The 18,675-nt window shown below is 48.6% G+C and overlaps 2 long non-coding RNA genes across 2 annotated transcripts; both read left to right on the forward strand.

Annotated features, from left to right (window-relative positions):
• Window positions 1-803: 803 nt before the first annotated feature.
• On the forward strand, window positions 804-5,101 carry LOC123098879 (uncharacterized). The gene is made up of 6 exons (XR_006448012.1): window positions 804-983; window positions 1,078-1,112; window positions 2,001-2,076; window positions 3,308-3,399; window positions 4,639-4,791; window positions 4,897-5,101. It is a non-coding gene; the product is annotated as an uncharacterized lncRNA (long non-coding RNA).
• Window positions 5,102-5,847: 746 nt separating this feature from the next.
• On the forward strand, window positions 5,848-7,558 carry LOC123098873 (uncharacterized). Its single transcript, XR_006448011.1, has 4 exons — window positions 5,848-5,965; window positions 6,040-6,211; window positions 6,292-6,763; window positions 7,079-7,558. It is a non-coding gene; the product is annotated as an uncharacterized lncRNA (long non-coding RNA).
• Window positions 7,559-18,675: the final 11,117 nt, after the last annotated feature.

The following is an 18,675-nucleotide window of genomic DNA, read 5'->3' on the forward strand; positions in this document are numbered from 1 at the left end:
AAGAGGGCACATTTAGGGCCCATTTGGTAGCAGGGGAAAACAGCAGGGTTCCCAGTCAAAACCCTGGAAATTTCTGCCCTTTGCCAATTGGGTCCTGGTTTTGCCACAGCGACATTTGGTTGAGAAGTGGGAGTGCTAAGAGCATAATTGGTTTGCTACCAATATTTGACTTGCCAAATGTTGGCATTGCCAAATATTGGCAATACCAAGATTTGCCAACTATTGGCAACTTCATGTGAGATAGGCAAAACAATTCGTATCCAATCAAGTAATCGCCATTATTTGGCACAGTGCCAAATATTGGCATGCCAATTTTTGGTAGCAAACCAATTATGCTCTAAATCCACCCTCTTCCCCGTCAAAATCCCTAGGGTGAAAATAAACGCTTTGTGAGGCGTGGAAGGAATTCCCTATCTCTCTCGTGTCTATCTTGAGCAGAAAATAAATGATGCCACACGGGCGGCCCACCCATGGTTTTCTTCCCCATGGATTCCCGTGCGCGTGGAAAATTCTCAACTGTGGGAAGCGTCTGTTATGATTCCGAGCTCATGTGAACAGTATTTTTTAAAAAATTCTGATTTTTTGTATGAAACTTTGACAAATGTTTGTTTGATTGCTTACAAAATTTCATCATCATATGACATCTGATGCTCCAAAATGTTATTTTTGCTATACTTTATACGAATGTCATCTGGTGATGAAATTTTGCGAGCTATCAAAATATTTGTTAAAGTTTCACACCAAAAAAGTTCCATTTCATTAAAACGAGGCCACATAAGTCGGGCCCCACACACAAACAGTGTGCTGCCTCGCTTCCTTTTCTTCCCAATCCTCGCCCACTCGCTCGTCACTTGATCGCTCTTCACCGCCCTCGATCGCTGCCTCCGCTTGCGTCTCCTCGTTCCATGCTTCGGTTCCCTTCCTCTTACAGGGTCATCGATCAAGCCCGCCCTTGATCGTCCTTCAGCTCGCTGCTCGGGGAGGTTAGTACGTTTTTTCCTTTCCTTGCTCGTCTTCTGTTCGACAGAATGCGCGTGAGCTGACATGCCTCTATTTCTTGTTTTGTTCCGCGTCCAGGTTCTTTGCTCGTTCGCTGCGCGTCGGCGAGACAGGTTGGGCGTGATTTCCCTGCATTTCTTTCTTGTTTGGCTATGCCTATCTATCTTGCCAACTTGTGGTTGTGGATTATTCGTCCTCTCCATTACGTTGGAAAAGAACACGTACGCGCGCCCTTGTGATTATCTGTCTGTGCCTGTACTGCTGTTTGTGTGGTTGTCTTCTCAGTCTCGTCGATGGGGGCGCTTGGTTGGCCCTTTGGGAGGCATGCCTTTGTTTAGGTTTGATCGATGCTTCTGTGACCTTCATGATTTCCTGCACTGCCTCTTGCAGTTGCTTTGCTGTTTGTCCTTCAGGACAACCTTCTTACATGTATACACGATGGCTATACTTGTTCATTCATACATGCGGCTTGTCGAGCCATCAAATATGGTGATACTTTGGTTTTGGTGCTTTCGGTCTAATGCTCGATGAGTCTTTTCTTTGCTTCTTATTAGTGTTGTCTTCTGTTTCTTCTTCTGAATGGTGCAGCTGCTACTTACAAGCAGTTTACTCGGCACTCCATAAGCATAAATCAAAAAATGGTTTGATCATTTTACAAAGTACATATCTCGAAAGACAGTACTCATTTAAAAAATAGCACGAGTAACAGCTAGTAAAAGCCATATCTCATATGTAGGCGCATCTAAAGAAACAAGCAAGCTGGATAGTCCCTTTTAATGTTGTCGTCTACTTCTTTTTCTGAAAAGAGATAAGACAAGGCAAGGCTTCAAGTAGTTTTTCATACCATGCTGTCGAATGCAGATTAGGTTGGTTCCCAGTGGGCTTTGACGGCCCGTCTGGCAAGTTGTTTGTGCGCTTGCAAGATCTTGCTGCATTTTCTTCTCCACTTTCTTTGTATGCACCTCTTACAGTTTGTCTCCACCTGTACTTTGGTTTTGCAGGTCCTGTTGTCAGCATCTTCAACTGCTTTACTGAGTACCAGTTGCTAGCTCTTCGGTTCTCCATCTTCGTGTCAAGGTTTGCTTTCAGCCGTGGGCTCTCTGTTTTGCCTCGTCCTGTTACTGTCGATTGCTTGCTCTTTTCGTACTGACCAGCCGTTGCGTATGTGTTGCTGTTTTGTTCTTCCTTCTGCTGGGCGGCTTACTTTTTTTATACGGCAGCTGACGTTTCATTCTTATACTCGAGTCTGCTAGCATCCATGCATTCCATAGTTACGTTCTTCTCTCATGTATTGTGCGGCTTCCTGTTCAAGGCCTTCATTCATTATTGGTATTAGAGCAATGTTGTTGTGCCTGCTCTCTGCTTGTGTAGTGTGGGAAATTGTGACATGAATAAAATAAATTGTACTTGCTACATCCCTTGCACGTTTTACGCCTTTGTTACTGTGATGTATTGCCATCTATCCTTTGATCTGCTTATGACTTTTCCCAATTTGTGTCCCCTGTTTTTTCACTTAAACTTGTTAGTTTGTTGTTCTTGTGCTCTGCCTTGCTGCAGTGCAGTTATGGTTCTCTTCTGGTTTTTTGAGGGGTATGGTCTAGCGCCGACGTTTTGCCTCCACGGCGCACTGCTCCTCTCAGGGTTCCTGTGCCTCTTTTGGCAGTTAGACCCCCAAGAAGGGCCATTCAATGTGTAGCTCCTGTGCCTGTATTGCCAGTGACACCAATTCCTCCAGAGGTTCTTGTGCCTCTTTTGCCGGTGAGACCCCCACGTCGAGTGGTGCAACGCCCAGTTCCTGTGCCTGTATTGCCAGTAAAATCAGCTCCTTTGGTCGTACGAAGAAGAAAATGTATGTTGTCTTTACCTTCATGGTCTCTCCTGCTCTTTGGTACCTTGACCTCCTTGCCGGGCCTTGACTTCTTAATTTAGCCTTGCTCTGCCTGCCAATAAGGGATGGTTTCTTTCCTCTTCTTCCTCCTGATGTTACTGCACAAAACCGTAAAAGATGCAGGTTATTCTTGAATAGGTTGCGAGCTCATAACAAGCTTTAATGGCGCATTGAGGGTGCTTCAAAGCAGTGGATCGGTCTTTCCATGATGTTCTGTCTGCCATTGATCCTGCACTGGCCGATGTTCCATTCGGTGGTTAAGTTGTTTTTGTAGGAGGTGACCTAAGGCAGATTTTGCTGGTCATTGAGGGTGGCAGTAGGGCACACATTGTGGGTTCTGCAGTTACGCACTCTATTGAGATTTTGCACCTTAACATCAACATGCGCCTAACCATGCAAACTGATTATCCTCTGTTACAGAGTGAGGTTGCTGCTTTTGCACAGTGGGTTCTTATTATTGGAGATGGGACAGCCCCTGCTGTTGCACGGAAGGAGAATCGCTCCCTTCATGGGTAACTATTCCTCATGAGTTCTTGGTGCATACTACTGGTGATAAGATTGATGCTATTGTCCAGGCGGTCTATGTGAATTTAGTGTCCAGGTACTCTGATCCTTCTTATTTGCGAGGGAGAGCTATCCTGACACCAACAAATGATATGGCTGAAAAGATAAATGACCATGTTCTTTCATTGCTGCCTTTGGATGACAGAGAGTACTTAAGCTTTGATTCCGTAGGAAACTCTTCAGATGGCGTACGAAATATAGATGCTTTCTATCATGTTGAGTGCCTGAACAAGATTAAGATTAACAATTTCCCATGGCATAGGTTGGTCCTTAAAGCAGGTGTGCCCATTATGCTACTTAGAAATTTAAACCAGTCAGCGGGCCTGTGCGATGGCACTCGACTTATAGTAACAAAGCTTGCTGACAAAGTAATTGAAGCGGTTGTTATCACTGGCTCTAATGTTGGCGACGTCGTTTACATCCCAAGAATATGTTTGACATCCAAGCAACCTAAATGGCCATTTAATTGCATAGGAACCAATTTCCTGATAGGGTTTGCTATGCTATGACAATTAGTAAAAGCCACAGGCAGATCCTTGCCAACGTTGGTTTGTATCTCAATTTGCCTGTCTTCGCGCATGGCCAAGTATATGTCGCCGTGTCCCGTGTGACCTCAAAGGTAGCTTTAAATGTGTTGATTGAAAATGAAGATGACACTACTGGTTCTCAGACAAGGAACATTGTGTTCCCTGAGATATTTCAGATGGTTTCTTAAATACCATGTCCATAATGTTTTTGTCTTGTACATACAATTGCCTCCTCTCTAGATATTGCATTGCATCTCATAATCTTTTGTCATCGCTGCGTCCCTTAAGCTCTTGTCCTTGCTACCTTTTGACAAATTTATGTTCATATTATAGTCTTTTTTTCAATTTATGTTCATATGCCTGTTCTGAATGCACTATGTTTTGTTTGTGCTCAATACTACTTGGCTGCATGTACTATGGCCTCCTACTTATCTGCCGCATCTCATGAATAATCTGTTTGCTATTAAACGTACAAGCTTCCATTTGCGTGTTGCTTTTGGTTTCTTCTTTCCTGATGCCTGTATTACGGTGCTTCCTTGCCGCCTTTCCAGCCTCTGTTCTTTTCTTTCTTTCTTCTAAGGTGAGTGCATATGCATTTTTTCTTCATTTGTTTCCTCTTTCCTTACCATTCACCCCCTCTGGTTTATGTTATGCTTGTAGATGGCCAAGAATACAATTAGCTTGCTTTCAAAGATACATGACAAGGAAATCAACTGGAATGTGTGTGTGTTCCTCTCTCATCTATGACATTATCGTCGGACAAGCGATGACGGCCCAATTCTGCATACTAACCTTGTGGTTATCGATCAAGAGGTTCATTTCATACTCTGCTATGTTTTAAATCATTATACGGTAGCTTACTTGTCATGCTTCCTGTGCTACTGTTGGGTTTTACTAATATATGTTTTTCCACTACAGGGAACCACCACATGTATCCACAGCTTCCTCCTGAGGCATCTGAACGCTTGAAGGATGTTCTAGGGGAAGGAAAGGTCTCCCTCATGAAGAAGTTCATGTGCAACAATCGAAGTCATCTTTCAGGGCTGTTGAGAGCCCTTACATGATTCAGTTCACTCGATACAGCACCGCTGTGCCTCAGCCAGGTCTTGAGGATGCATATACATACTGCAGGTACAACCTTTTGCCTTTTCCGGGTATCCCAAGGCCAACTAGCAACACACCTTGCTTTCTAGATTAGTTAACCTGTGTCAAATGCACAACTTGCTTGTGTTTGCATTGCTCGCTTTCACGCTTACACTTGCTGCTTTTTTTGTTGCTTTCAGATGTCATTGGCCAGATTACGGCATTGTCAGACATAATCCCTGTGCAGTCCATGTACCAGCCACAGCCTTCTGACACTAGGACTATAATCCTGACTGATCTGATGTGAGTTTCCCGCTTCTTTGCATTCGCTGATCTACATTGTTTCATGCTGCTTGTTGATATGCCAGACCAAAAATGCAGGGGTAATGAGATCAAAATCCTTCTCTGGGGTGCTCGTGCTCATGAATTTGCCGCCGAGGATGTTCGTGCTGCAAGTATAGAAAGTGCTGTCGTAGCCATATTTGTAGGGACCCTGCCAAAAATGTCTCAAGGTATTCATATCTCTCAATCATAACACGATCTATTGATGTATATACTTGCTGATTGTGTCTTCTACTTATTCTATCTTTGTATCTGCTTCTTTAAACCAGGTGTTAAATCGCTAAGTGGTAGCTCCGCCTGCCATTGGTACATTAACGAGGATCTGCCAGAGATCAACGCCTTCCATTCTAGGTCTTTCTCCTTGTTGAAAATTTCCTGTGCTTGCCCTTGTTGATCACCCCTTTACTAAATCTCTATTAGTTTACTCTCTAGTCTTGGGAAATAGGTTGCTCCTGTTGCAGTTTATGCACTGATAGAGCAAGGCGTCGGGGCGTCCATTTGTGAGCCTCCAGTTGAAATGACTTTTAAGCAGCTTCTTGCTCTTGATCCATTAGATAATTTGGTATGTTTCTCCTCTTTCAAACACTTTGTTTTTTACTGTCCTGTCTATATTCTCTTATACCAAACAGTACACAGTTTCATTTCTGCAGGGCAAGCCTTTCATTTGTAAGGTCACCATCATGCGTCTGGGCTCTGATCAGCGTTGGTGGTTCCTCTCGTGCGTTGCCTGCCATAAGACTGCGTAGGTTAATGGGCCTAGGTTCCGTTGCTCAGACCAAGGTTGCTCTTCCGTTGGGGCAGAGCCGGCGTAAGCGCTTTTGCCAAGTTGTCCTTCAAGTCAGTGCGTTCTGCTCTGACTGATTAGATCTTTTGTGCTTTGTTGTTCAGATATTCTATCTGCACATTTGCAACTGATGGATCAGCTGAGGCTGAATCCAATGTTCTTTGAGAGAGCTGGCAGAGCAGCAATAGGCAAACCACTTCTAACCTTGCTGCGGCAAAAGTATCCAGGGTATTCACTATTCAGAGGTTCGCGACCTTGCGCAGATAGTAGGAGCTGATGTAACCCTCCCAGTGGAAGTTACCAGAATGGCACAAAGACGTAGCGCCTGGTGGTGGCCATTTCCAACAAAATTTTCAAGCCTACAAGCAACCAGCTATCTTTCCAAGTTAATCGGATTGATCAGACCTTTCAGCCTGAGCTTGGGCCGTTAGAATTTGGTCCTGCTTCCCCAGCTTCTCGCCCTTCTTCTGGTACAGGCTCAGTTGGTGTACTCTCTGGTTTCTCACTGATGTCGCCAGTTGGACCATTCACACTTTCATCAAAAGATGCACACGGCCCAGGAAGCTCTTTTAAAAGGTTGTATTTATGCTCTTCTTGGCCAAATTGTTTTGGAAAGCTTTGCTGATGCTGTGTGATACTAGAGGTCCACTGATTTCACCATTCCTTCAGCCTTTCATATGAATGTGTTGTGAATCACTCCTATAATGCCATTCGGCTGTGCCTTCTACTGCCATGACACTTGCCCTTGTACTAAACGATCCACAATTTGTGCCTATGACTGATGAACTACATATATGATTCGTTCCATTGTACTAGCCGTTTATCCCTTGTATACTTGTGAATGCCATGTGGAGGCGTTCATCTCATGAATTTCCTTGTCTTTTTCATCAGGTTGTTCTGTATATCGACGGTTGCTACTTTGGCGCAGGCCCCTAAAGCCTATGCCAACAAGGACAAGCCAAGACTAATTCACTGCAGTTGTCTTCGTGTGCCTGTCTTTGCACCCTTCTGGACACGCTCCTACTACGTTTGTTGCGTGTTTGCAAACCCAGTCTTTGGCGCTCAAATAGCCATGTCAAAGCTCTGGTGATATTCCCTATTTAAGATCTGAACCAGGCCACTTTCAAGCATTGTAAATATCGCCGTTCGAACTCTCTGCTCTCCCCTGCCTCTCCTGATGATATTTCTGTACTTGTTGGGCTGCGCTAGCGAATCTATCAATAATTATCAGTGCAATGCTATGCCTGTGTATTCCCTATGTTCAACCTTTTTATTTGGTCATAAGGTTTGCTCTCCTATCACTGTGCCTTCTTGAAAATGGTTGTGTGCTTGATCTTCAGCCTGTAGTAGATTTGCTGCTTTCTTATTTCACCTGGTGTATTCAGGTCATTCCATCATTGAGATATGTGTTTCCTAAGTACTCCCTTCGTCCCATAATATAAGAAGGTTTTCAAGCTATGTTAGCTTGAAAAATGTTCTTATATTATGGGATGGTTATTTGTGTACTGATGCAGTTATTCATGCTGTTTTGTCGTTGTTATGATGTCTTGCTTTGCCATACACCAGTGAGGTCACATATGAGTTACCTTCACCCTGTTATATATCCGACTTCAACCTGTTTGTGTTGTTGGTTTATATGGAATTTTTTTCAGAAAGTTCAGACAAAAGACCTGATAGAACAACGCTATTTGAAAATCATATTAGTGTGGAGTTGCAAAATGATATATGATTATTATTATTATTATTAGGCAAATGAATATATTCTTAGCTCATGTATTACATGCCTTTTAAAAGGTGATGGGCCGCAATGAGAAAGAAAAAGCACTGACATCCAAAGGCCGGCCATTTTCGATTCGGCCAGGGTGTCAGAGACCGAGCGAGAGGAGGGGGAGAGGGGTTCATGCAACACACTGTTCTCGTATTGATTGATCTGAGTGTTACAAGATATACATGAGTGCCTTATTTAACTCGCGCCAAAATAGTGTTACAAGATATACATGAGTGTTACAAGATATATATCCTGACGAGGGTAAAGATCCAAAGGATGCCTGAAAGTTATGTAGCTCTAGATGATAAGCTTGGGTAGGTCAAGGTATGCTTTCATATGATTTTCGAATTCAGACGATCTCCACTACAGTACTGTACTTTTATCTAAATGTGTGATGCTCGGTAAGATGAAGACAGAAGCGGAAGCTTATTAAATTCTAAGGACGCCTGGGACTGGCAGCGTACCCTGTTGAGCAGCTGCGCTTGATAAATAGCACAATGACCTCACACGTGCAAGCATTAAACACTAACTGCACGCGAATTAAACATCTGTTTTATGGCTGTTTTGCTGGGACAGTTAAATTATGTCATGCACTTTTTTGAAGGCATGTCCTTGACACTGAGAGCATCTCCAACAGCCGCACATTAAATAAATGTCGCGCCGCAAATTTGTCCCTTTTAGCACATGCGCAATCGATAATTGGGCTCCAGTGTGGACGTGTGATAAACGCACGCGCGGCATATAGAGTACAACGCGCGGTCCGAATCGCCATCGCGCCTGTGTATTTGATGCGCCCGCTTCTGCGCGCCGCACACTCGAGCGCTCGCGCCGCACTCTCTTCGCCGCACCACCTTCGCCCCGCCCCGCGCCGCCGCCAGCAAATTGACCCGATGGACGCCCGTGCCAGCACCCCCCTCACCCCTTCCTACACCCGTGACCCCTCCGCCGCCGCTGCAAACCCTAGCGCGGGGAGCTTTAGCTTCGCCTCCGCCAGCGCTCCTCCAAGCACCGGTATCGCGCGCGGCCTTTTCATGCCACCACGGATGACCACGGCGGCGGGTGGCGTCGTGCCGGCGCCCGCCGAGCCACATGCCCCCATCTCGAAGCTCCCAAATGCGGCGCGGCCGAAGAAGAGCAAGCTATCCGCGAAGAAGAACAAGGCGGCGGACGGCTCTGGCTCCTCCAAGCCGTTGAGGAAGAAGCTTGCGGGGTGTGCGGCGGACACGGCGGCTACCGAAGCGCCGGCGAGCTCACTTGTTGAGCCGGCGGCCGACGCGCACAAGGTGTTCGAGGAAATGCCCCAAAGGTATAAAATTTTGCCAACTTTTTGTTGTTATTTTTTGAATGCATACATATAGATAGCTTATTTTCTTCATTGTATATACTTTGTAGTTTCAACGATGAGGCATATATGTCAACTATGGGTGTTGGCTCTAACAATTCTCATTGGTCTCAAACCAATGACATGCATTTCGATGACCATGAGTTCGAGGTGGACGAGGATGGTGAGGGCATTGTCGACGCACCGAAAGGAAGAGGAGGCAATTACACCAATGATGAAGACGTCTTGCTATGCAATACTTGGTTGCAAGTGTCAAGGGATCCATCCGTTGGAGCTGATCAAAGTAGAGATGCATATTGGAGCCGGATGAAGGAGCACTTTGATCTACACAACAAGAGTGGAATCGACCGCTCGACACGATCTCTTCGCTCCCGGTGGTCGACAATCAACCGAGATTGTCAAAAGTGGGTGGCCGCACAAAAGGTTGTTGACAAGTTGAACCCAAGTGGCACTAATGGTATAGATAGGGTAAGTGCCATTTCATCCATGTTCATCATGCTTGTTCTTGGTGTTTGTAGTGATAACTTGTTTTGTTTTTTTGTAGTTCAATATTGCAAAAAACTTGTTCAAAGGAGAGGAGAAGAAGAGCAAGAAAGGGAAGATCAATAAAGGAGACCATTTACCTTGCCTCATTGCTATGAGGAATTGAAGGATGATGAGAAATGGAAGAAGCGTGATTATATCTATGATGTTGATGAGAGTAACAAACTCAAGCAAACAATTGAGTTGGATGATGATGATGAGGAGGCATCAAGTGATGACGGCAAGAGAAGCCCTACACCAAACTCAGTTTCATACTCGAAGCCAAAACGACCGGATGGGTGCAAGAAAGACGTAAAAGAAAAGAAGAAGAGGAAAGGAGATGATGAGCTCAAAAATGCTATGGAAGCTATTGTAAAGGCAAGAAAAGAAGCGAACAAGGTGAGGAAGATGGCAAGGAACCAAGATGCCGCGGCCGAGGAGAGGAGGGTGGCGTCCGAGGAGAGGAAGGTGGCATTGGAGGAGAGGAAGGTGGGCATGGAGGAATGATCTAGGTTGTTGGATTGGGAGAAGTACTTGTTCTTCTTGGACACATCTATCCTCAATGAGGCGCAAAAGGAGTATGTCAATCTTGCCCGTGAAGAAGTCTTGATCCAAAAAAGAGTCATGATTCGCAGCATGGGTGGCGGTGGCATTGGCGGCATGGGTGGTGGTGGCATTGGTGGCATGGGAGGCATCAGTGGCTTCAGAGCTACCATGGGTGGCTTTGGAGCTACCACAGAGACCATGGGAGGCATGGATGGCTTCGGAGCACCTCCGGGCAGCATTGGCGGCATGGGAGGCATGAGTTTTGCGTCTCTCATGGGAGGCATGGAAGCACCTCTGGGCGGCATATGCGGAATGTCTTCCGGCGTGCCAACACCTTCGCATGATGCCGTTGAAGATCTTGCCAACACCGTGCGCGACAATGAAGAGGAGGAGGAAGAATCGTCTTCGGATGATGAATCGGAGGAAGAGGAAGAGGAAGAGAAAGAGGAAGATGAAGACGAGGACGAGGCTTGATTGTTTATGGGCCATTTGTTGGTGTGATCTTTTGTGTCATGAACTTGGTTCGAATTTTGAACTTGGTTGGATGATGTTGTGGGCATGAACTTTTTATGTCATCATGAACTTGTTGTTGTGTGATTCAAATTATGCCATGTCTTTGTTTTGATGTTTGAAATTCATTTTGTGTCCAAAATGCAACATATGGCAAGCGCTGGCTGCTCGCCCGCGCTGCATTTTAGCGCACCTGCTGGAGCTACGTGCGCGCGCTAAAGTTTACAGCGACCGCTGGAGCCAGCGCTCCCACCGCGCCAAAACAGGCGATCGACGCGCTGCAAACGCATTTTTAGCGCGCCGCCCGTTGGGCGGCTGTTGGAGATGCTCTGATTATATGGGAAGATGGAGATTTATAATATACTACTCCCTCCGTCCCAAAATAAGTGTCTCAAGTTTGTACTAACTTTAATACAAATTTGTACTAAGTTTGAGACACTTATTTTGGGACGAAGAGAGTATATAGGAATGATTACCGTTTGTGACCAAGGCAAGCAAGTGCTAATAGTGGATATTAAGTGCAGCGTTGCAAAGCTCAATTATTAGTGGACAGCCCATAAACACACGCTGCCTGCGTGGTAGGTGAAGAAGCAACACTTACTAGGAGATACATGGGGGAATGATGACAAAACATAAATACTACTAGGTAAGTAGTGGTTCGCGGACGATCTGGTTGAGTGCACTGCTGAATGCAGGCAACGACGACGATCCTTGTACAGGGAATGAGTTTCAGTTGTTGTGAACGAACGAAGAGCACGATGATGGCCACTAGATTTGCAAGGCACATGATGAAGACGATCTTCAGCCAGCCTTGATCCTCTTCCAGCAGGTGATAGTAGGTGACCCCATCTCGTGCTGAAGTACTGAATGTACATATTCTCCCACTTCAAATCTGCATCCTCCTGCCTGCAAAGAAATTGGATTAGCCAGGCGGAGTGTAAGAGAGAGATGAAAAACGATGGATGATGAACTTACACCATGGCTCTAGTAGAAATGCCACCCCGTCTGGATTCAAAACTGTGCCAGAAATGAATCAGACCACGTACTCTACGTTGCACTCGGGGCGACCTGATTTGAAAGGAAAAGTGATGGAGGTGGTGGAAAACTGCCCTGACGCATGGATGAACACATCTTTCTCAGCTGTGGCAAGTCGATGGTGTTAAACAAGAGCGAGATGGAGAGCGGCCAAGAATGGCTGAACTGCCTAAACAAGAAGACCGACTGGTTTAAAGAGACCGAGAGGTAGCCGTTGTGACTGACAAGCGATTCAATGCACCTTGTGTCCTTGTGTGCTATTGTCTTGTGGAGCATGTGGTTGAGAGTTCAGAGGGAACACAGACTCTATACTGCATTGATACAGCCCGGAGATATCAATATACATTGCTCCCTATATAAAACTTGCACGAATCGCGTGGGAATGGGTGGGCGTGCTATCAACCTCGCGTGGCTGCATGTCCAATTGTAATTTATCGCAAGGACTAGCGCTAGACTATGTAGAGAATACACGTTCGCTAACACCCCACTGCAGTCGAGTCATCGCTGCCTTGCAAGACGCAAAGACCGGACCGGAAAGACTGAAATGCAAATGTCGGTAAACCCTTAGTCATGATGTCGGTTAGCTGATGTGTAGTAGGCACATGTACAATGTGAAACTCGCCGAGGGCCACCTCCTCCCTGACAAAATGAATGTCCAACTCGATGTGTTTTGTCCTCTCCGATGATGCACGGGGTTGGTGGACATGTAAACAGCGGATATGTTGTCACAGAACACAACGGTGGCCTTCGGTAGAGGGCACCCAAGCTCACCAAGAAGTTATCAGAGCCACACGCGGTCGGCGACGGCGTTGGCGACATCACGATACTCTGCTTCCACACTGAAGCGAGAGACTGTAGCTTGCCGCTTAGAGGACCAGCTGATGAGCGTGTCGTCGAGATAAACACAATACCCCGATGTAGAACGTCGGGTGTCTGGGCACCCGGCCCAGTCCTCATCCGAGTAGGCGACAATGCCAGTCGATGGTGATGCCCGTAGGAGAGGCCCATATGTAGAGGTGCCACGAACATACCGCAAGATCCGTTTGATGATGGAGAGATGATAGTCGCCAGGATCATGCATATGCAAGCACGCTTGCTGCACGGCGTACACCAAGTCTGTGCGAGTCATAGTGAGGTATTGCAGGCCACCCGCAAGGTTGTAATATTCAGAGGGACCACAGACAGGTGATCCGGCATCGGCGGTGAGCTTGGGCGACGTGTCGACCGGAGTGGAGACGGGACGTCACTGTGACATGCCGACCCTTTGAAGAAGTTCCTCGGTGTATTGGGCTTGGTTGACGAAGAACCCACGCGAGGTGCGCTATACGTGGATGATAAGGAAGTAGTGAAGAGCGCCCATGTCCGTCATCGCAAACTCTCGCTGTAGCTGAGCGACGACAGTGTGAAGAAGAGTCGTCGATGAAGCTGCGAGGACGATGTCGTTGATGTACAATAGCAGGTAGGCGGCATCATCGCCCCACCGGAGGATGAACAACGAGGCGTCTGAGCGCGAGGCGGTGAACCCGGTCGTGGCGATGAAGGCGGCAAAGCGATGGAACCAAGCCCGTGGGGACTTGGAAAGACGACAAACATGATCGCGGTGAGTGTCGTCGACCAAGCCAGCGGGTTGATGGCAGTAGACCTGCTCATCAAGAACACCGTGAAGGACGACGTTCTTCACATCAAGTTGGTGCACGGGCCAACCACATGAGCACGCCAAGATAAGCACTGTCCGAATTGTCGCCGGCTTGACCACCGGAGAAAAGGTGTCACCAAAATCAATGCTCGGGTGTTGAGCGAAGCCACGGGCCATCCAGCATGCTTTATAGCGTTCGAGCGAGCCATCGGCCTTCGTTTTGTGCTGGAAAACCCATTTGCCAGTGACGATGTTTGTACTGGGCGGACGAGGCACGAGTGTCCACGTGGAGTTAGATAGACATGAGGGCATCGTGCTCACTTTGCATGGCTGCATGCCAGTTTTGGGTCACCTAAAGCGGAGCGAACGGATGTAGGAACGGGAGAGATCACGGACGCGTGAAGATTGGTGTAACGTGGGTTGGGCTGAAAAATCCCGTGCCGCGCACGCGTCATCATCGGATGTGGAGGACGAGCGAGCGCTGGGGAGGTGACCGTGGGGGCAGGCGCGCGCGCGCGGGAGAGTTGGGCGTGTGGTTGGGAGTTGATGGAGCGGGGCAGGGAAGTGGTGGATGGGTGGGACGTGGGGGAGTGGGTTGCGAGCGGGACGCGGTGTGCTGCATCCCGCTTTGCATGGGCGATCTGGGAGGCGTGGGCTGCATGGCACAAGTGGCGAGCCATGCAGGAGGTACGTGAGGCAGATTAGGTGGATCTGCGGCTGATTCCGGTGATTCAGGAGAGGATTGGGATAAAGTTTTGAAAGGGAAAACGCTCTCCACGAACGTAACGTGCCGAGAGAAGAGGATTCGCCGGGTCATCCCAAAAAAACGCAAGCCACCGATCGTGGCTAGTTTGTTGGGATAACAAAGGCAGCCAGCCGAACACACGCAAGAGTGACGGAAACCTGGTGGAGTGAAGTCTAAAATAAACCTTGAATTCGTATGCCTCGTCGGTATCAAACCCTCACCTTTAAATCCCTGAAATGGCACCCTGTCCTCTTTGCTCCTGGTCAAACTCAACCCTAATACCGGTGCATATCAGTATGCTACACCGGGAAAAGGCCAACCCTCACCAGCATAACTCTTTACTCTCAATGACTATACGGTCCCACTTGTCGTATCTATCTTTCATAGCCCGTACTTGTTTCATTCCAGAAAAAATCCCCTCGCAGCACAACCCTCCACGTGCATGCGTGCAGCCTTTGAACGTCTCCATCGTGGCCTCGTCGTGGAACTGGCTGTAGCGGGTGATCCCGTCCGGGATCGTCTTTTCCCGATGTGCCAAACAACATTGAACACGTTTGAGGTTGAGATTGACCGGGATCGCTGAGCACAGGGTATCGACTTCAGGGATTCAGAGTTCACGGCTTGATTTCGACCAGCTCTAGAAATTCAAGTTTTAAAATAGACTTTACTCTCGATGAGGCATGTAGGCGTGAAGAAGAAGAGTCCGGACGCCGTCATTGAGGGTGCGGAGGATACGCTCTGCCTTGCCGTTTTGTTGACAAGTGTAGGGGCATGTAAGGCGAAGGAGTGTGTCGTGGGATGCTAGGAGGGAGCTATTGGCAAGGTTGTCGAATTCGCGGCCATTTATCAGTTTGAAAGCTAGGATAGGCGAGAAAATTGAGTTTTCATGAAGGCATAAAATAGAACAACTAGGTGGTGAACTTTGACCGAATGAGAAAGGTCCATACATAATGTGTGTAGTCATCAAGAATAACCAAATAAAACTAGGGCACTGCTAGGCGCCGGCGCGCCGGCCGAAATTTTGGCCGGTTAGCTGGCTAGCGTTCGATCGAGCGCGTATTAACAACCTTGATTAGTGCACAAGCTAGACCCTCCCTTTCCGCACAGGCTTGGAGAAAAAAAGGACAGCTGGGGCTCTCGCCGGACGCCCCACGCTCGCCATATGCGGCTTTGCCGCTGATTGCATAGATCTGCCGCCGGCCAGACACAGCTCCGCCCTCGTCCCGGCCCTCCCCCCGCCTCCATGGACGAGCTTGCAGTGTACCTCCTTTGGTTGCTAGTTACACCAAAAACGCCCGCCAGTCGTAGCAAACGCCAAAAACAGTTGCAGCAAAAAAAGTCATCTTCGTTTTCCGTCGCTCATCGTCGCACCAACTCAGCTCGCCGGTTCCAGCAAAAAAAAACCGTTTCATCGCCGAGCCATAGTATCTTGCGGCGCTGCCGCTTGCAGCTCATCGTGCCGGTTGTAGCAAAACACGACATTGGATGTAGCAGGACGTGATGCTGATTGTAGCAAAATCCGCGACGCCGTTTTGCACAATGAAGCAAAATGTGACGCCGGTTGTAGCAGTGTGGGGGCTGGTGGTAGCAAAACACGACGCTGAATGTAGCAGGACGTGATGCTGATTGTAGCAAAATCCGCGACGCCGTTTTGCACAATGAAGCAAAATGTGACGCCGGTTGTAGCAGTGTGGGGGCTGGTGGTAGCAAAACACGACGCTGGATGTAGCAAGCTGTGACATCGGAAATACACTACGATGCCGTTTGCGCGATGAAGCAAAACGGAGTGCTGTTTGTAGCAGTGTGGGAAGTTGGTTGTACTAGCACTTTGCGATGCGGTTTGTAGCATGTAGCAAAAACCAGGGCGTGGGGTGCCTCGGGTAAAGCGCCAACCCGTTCTTGCCGCCCGCGGTCGCCAAGCCCGCCGTTCGTGGCGGGAGCTCCCCCTGGACACCGGACACCGTTTGTAGCTAGGGACGCCATGCAGCTAGCTACTCAAGTTTATGGTGCGTGTGTGTGCTATGGCTAGTTGGGAAAGAAGAAAGGTGGCGTCCAAGGGAGGAAGAAAGAAACGAATGGAGGACATCGATCCACGTGTAGTTTGAGACCACGATCACGCGGGCGCCGATTTCAAAGAAGCTGCATACAGGAGCGGAAGAAAGAAACGAATGGAGGACAACGCCACCAGCACGTGCTCTCAAAATAGAAAGAAGATCGCGACCCGCAGGCAGCCAGCCACACCGTAGGATTAGTGCTAATCCTATGACGCGCGCTCGGCCGGCCGAATCTTCGGCCGGCGTGTAGACGCGAAACATTTTCCATATAATACACTCATGACACGACTTGTCCATAAATCACAATGACAAAGTTCAAAGGGAAAAGTGGTGGAAGAAGTAGAAAGAAGTAAATGGAAGCCTAGTGTGTTTGAGACGACAAGCGGCGCAATGGGTCGTCCAGCTCTTATTACAACTAATATCAAAGTAGGTAGAAGCCTTGGCGAGGATGGCGGCCGAGGCGTTGGTGCCAAAGGTCGGCAGTGACGGCAATGGTGAGGCAGTGTCGTGGCGGCGCGAAGGTGTATAAATCACCGGAGGAGTTATATCGGAGAAGCACAGTCTTGGTAGCGAGGTCCTTAATAGAAAAGCCATAGGGGCCAAATTCAACCCAAACGGAATTGTCACAAGTAAACGCACGAACGAAAACGAGATTTTTAATGAGAGATGGGGAGATGAGGATTTGAAGAAGAGAGAAAGGGCGGGAGGGGCAGGGAAGGGTATTGGAGCCGACAACGGTAATGGGTAGTGTGGAGCCATTGCCGACGAAGATAGAAGAAGGAGAAGAGGGCTTGGGAGGGGTGTAGGGTGTACCGGAGCCGGAGCTCATGTGGGAGGAGGCGCCGCTGTTGAAGACCCACTTGCCGCCTGGTGCAGATGGCGGGTGCACAGACATCTGGTTGAGAGCGGCAATGAGCGCCGCTTGATCCCATTGAGTCGCATGCGTGGTCGAGGCCTGCAGTGCCTGATGCATGGCTGGGCCAGGGGGCGGGCGCCAAGTATGCCCTGAAACGTCCCAGCAGCGGTGGTGGGCGGAGCGGGCTGCCGGAGGGGCCCTAGAGCAGGCCGCTGGAGGGCCCCCCGCCGGAAGACGAGCTACCGCCGTTCGCCGGATTATGTTTGTGTTTCTTCTTGCCACGATTGTTGGAAGCCGAGCCGACTGCGCCTGAGGAATTGGCCTCGAGGAGAGCTGGGTTGAAGGAGGCCAGGGCTGGGGCCGGCGGCGGCGGTGGGTGCACCGCATAGAAGGCGTCGGCCTGGGCGAGCAGGCCCGTGCGTGCGGCGACACGCGCCTGGTGGCTAAGGCGCTGATGAAGGTGGGGCGGCTGCCCCTGGTCATGTTTGGGGCGGCATGCTGCAGGCGATGTTGAGGTCGCGCAACACACTGTAGACGAGGTCGCGGTCCTTGATGCGATGGCCCAAATCCCGGAAAGTATCGGCCATCTGCTTGAGCCGATACGTGTAGTCGACGAGGGAGAGATCCCCTTGGATGAAGCTGTGGAACTCGTCGAGCAGGTAGGTGATCCGGGCGTCGCGGTTGTTGTGGAAGAGAGAGCGGAGAGAGTGCTAGAGAGAGTACGACGTGTCCTTGCGATCCTCGACGATCTCCAAGGTCGAAGGAGTCACGGATGTGTTGTACCAGGAGACGATGGCGAAGTCGTTGAGGGTCCAATCGGAGGTGGCATACACTTGCGAGCCATCTATGTGATTGGTGAGGCCGAACTTGGCGAGAGCGGCGAGGAATTGATGACGCCATAGCCCGTAGTTCTCCTTCTCGTAATCCAGGGTGACGAGGACATGATCCTGGGTGCGCGGACCTTGGATGAGAGTAGTGGGAAGGGTTTGTGTTGCGACGGGGAGGTCGAACTCTTCGTCGGAGCTCGAGTCGTTGGAGGAGATGAAGGAGTCGCTCATGGTCGCAAGGAGGAGGAAGAGAGGCATCAGAAGGTGAGGATCTCAGATATCTGATACCATGTCAGAGACCGAGCGAGAGGAGGGAGAGAGGGGTTCGTACAACACACTGTTCTCGTATTGATTGACCTGAGTGTTACAAGATATACATGCGTGCCTTAACTAACTCACGCCAAAATAAGCCAAGGACTAGCGCTAGGCTATGTAGAGAATACACTTTCGCTAACACAGAGAATCTTGAAGGAAGAACTAGGTAACTCTCCGTGCATTGCAACGGGGCATTAATATTTTGTATGCAATCATCGTGATTTACTTATCATAGCATAGTGCACATGCTTTGCTATAGGATCATAATAAAAAGGTGCAAGGAAATAATTTTTCAAATGACTACACATTCAACTACCATTTCTGCCTTGCCA

This window comes from Triticum aestivum, chromosome 1B (assembly GCF_018294505.1).
Source record: "Triticum aestivum cultivar Chinese Spring chromosome 1B, IWGSC CS RefSeq v2.1, whole genome shotgun sequence".
NCBI lineage: Eukaryota > Viridiplantae > Streptophyta > Magnoliopsida > Poales > Poaceae > Triticum > Triticum aestivum.